The 2569-nt window shown below is 33.7% G+C and overlaps 1 non-coding gene across 1 annotated transcript; it reads right to left on the bottom strand.

Moving 5' to 3' along the window:
• Positions 1–2036: 2036 nt before the first annotated feature.
• On the bottom strand, positions 2037–2143 carry LOC137964352 (small nucleolar RNA R71). Its single transcript, XR_011115549.1, has one exon. It is a non-coding gene; the product is annotated as a small nucleolar RNA R71 (small nucleolar RNA).
• Positions 2144–2569: the final 426 nt, after the last annotated feature.

The raw sequence follows: 2569 nt of genomic DNA, 5'->3' as shown, positions 1-2569 counted from the left end.
AGGGATTTTAAACTTTTTTTTGTTTTTATATATCACTTTCTACGATCTTCAAAAAAAGAGGGTGGCAGGGGATTTTTAACTGAGTATTGAATCCCAATCCATAAGTCATTCCTTACAAAAATATAGCCCATTACGCATTATAAATCACTTTTCAATCATCTATAATCGTTAGGTCAGCTTTTTGTAAATGGGCAAAAAAATGGCTTGTTTGACTCGGGTAAATATCCCACTGCACATTCACTTGGGAATTTAATTTTATTCTCTTTAAAAGGTTTGGATCCATAGGTCATTTGCATCTTTAACATGTTTCAAGAATGCATATCCATTTTTTAAAACATGTGTAGAAAAATCTCTTTCATATAAAATTGCAAGCTATTAGGGTTGAACTAGTAGAATTTAGGGTGTAGGGTTTAGGGTCAATAAATTTTTGTGTTCATTTGCGGTCTGTCAATAAATTCTCTTTACTTAAATTTTTATTGCTTTAAATTCTTTCCATACGTAAACTCTAAATTTTGAATTTTATTGTGATCTATTTGCCTTTTATCTATTTTTTTGTTTACGAGATGAAGGGAAAGTGAAAACTCAAATTTTGATTTAAGAAAAAAGTATACATCTAAAATGAAAATGCAGAATGCACAAATGTAGAGAGAGAGATTTCTAAAAAGTGTATGTAATTTTTAGGGATTGTAAACTCTTTTTAGTTTTTATATATCAGGTTCTGCATTCACCAAGAAAAGGGGGAGGCGGGGGATTTTTAACTAAGTGTTGACTCCCAATCCAAAGGTCATTCCTTACCAAACTATAGCCCGTTACGCATGAGAAATCACATTACAATCATCTATGATCGTTATGTCAGCTTTTCGTAAATGGCAAAATAATGGCTTGTTTGACTCCGACAAAGATCACACCGCACGTTCACTAGGGAATTTAATGTTATTCTCTTTAAAAGGTTTGGATCCATAGGTCATTTGCATCTTTAACATGTTTTAAGCATGCATATCCATTTTTTAAAACATGCGTAGAAAAATCTCTTTCTTATAAAATTTCTAGCTATTAGGGTTGAACTAGTGGAATTTCCAAAACTTGGATAAAAAAACTTTTGTGTTAATTTTTGGTGTGTGAATAAATTTTCTTTACTTACATTAGTTATTGCTTTAAATTCTTTCCATACATAAACTCTAAAATTTTCATTATTGTGAGATCTATTTGCCTTTTATCTCTTTTGTTGTTTACGAGATGAAGAGAAAGTGAAAGCACTTGTTTTGATTTAAGAAAAAAGTTTACATCTAAAATGGAAATGCACAGTGAAAAATTGTACAGAGATATAATTCCAAAAAGTGTCTGTAATTTTTAGGGATTATAAACTCTTTCTAGTTTTTATGTATCAGATTCCGCAATCGTCGGGAAAAGGCTAAGGTGGGGGAATTTTATGTGAGTGTTGACTCCCAATCATTAAGTCATTCCTTAAAAAAATATAGCCTGTTACGCAAGATAAATCACTTTATAATATTCTATGATTGTTAGGACAATTTTTTTAATGGGAAAAATAATGGCTAGTTTGAATTGGGTAAATATCCCACGACACGTTCACTTGGGAATTTAATGGTGTTCTCTTTAAAAGGTTTGGATCCATAGGTCATTTACATCTTTAACATGTTTCAAGCATGCATATCCATTTTTAAAAACATGCGGAGAAAAGTCTCTTTCTTATAAAATTTTGAGCTATTAGGATTGAACTAGTGGAATTTCCAAAACTTGGATAGCAAAAGTTTTGTGTTCATTTGTGGTGTATGAATTAATTTTCTTTACTTACTTTTATTATTTCTTTAAATTCTTTCCATACATAAACTCTAAAATTTTCATTTTGATTTGATCTATTTGCCTTTTATCATTTTTTTTGTTTACGAGATGAAGGGAAAATGGAAACTCAAGTTTTAATTTAAGAAAAAAGTTCCTTGGAGGTGGGCAGCGTTACTTCATGGGACACATTAGTCACAAAATTTTTGTCCAAGTATTTTCCCATTCAAAGAACTACAGCTCTCAAGAGAGAAATCTCCAACTTTATGCAGCAGGAGGGTGAACACTTTTATGAGGCTTAGGAGAAATGGAAGGATTTGATCCATAGGTGTCCGCATCATGGATTTGAGATATGGCATTTAGTGCAATACTTTTATCAAGGTCTTACACCCCAGGTTAGATCCATGGTAGATGCAACGAGTGGTGGGAGTTTGATGGGTAAGAGTGCTAGTGAGGCGTGGGACTTCTTTGAAACGTTGAGTGATTAATCTCAGCAATGGGGTTCATCATTTAATGTTGATAGGAGATCCCACGAAGCCAAAAGGGGGGGGGGGGTCTCTACGAGGTTAGTGAAACACCCATGCTCATGGCCAAGATTGAGGGGTTGACTAGAAAAATTGATGCCCTTATGGTGTCCAAGAGTTCACCTCCTAACCCATCTACTGTCTGTGCCATATGCTCTGGTTCATCTCATCCCACACAAATGTGTCCATCTAGTTCATCCTACCCGGAGCTCAATGAGGACTTGAATGCAGTCCAGAATTTTCATAGC

Source organism: Aristolochia californica, unplaced genomic scaffold (genome assembly GCF_029961685.1).
Source record: "Aristolochia californica isolate CCGP_79_NKW_82.1479 unplaced genomic scaffold, dmAriCali1.0.hap1 SCAF_4, whole genome shotgun sequence".
NCBI classification, from domain to species: domain Eukaryota; kingdom Viridiplantae; phylum Streptophyta; class Magnoliopsida; order Piperales; family Aristolochiaceae; genus Aristolochia; species Aristolochia californica.
The sequence above is the reverse complement of the archived record's forward strand: the minus strand, read 5'-3'. Positions and strand labels throughout refer to the sequence as shown.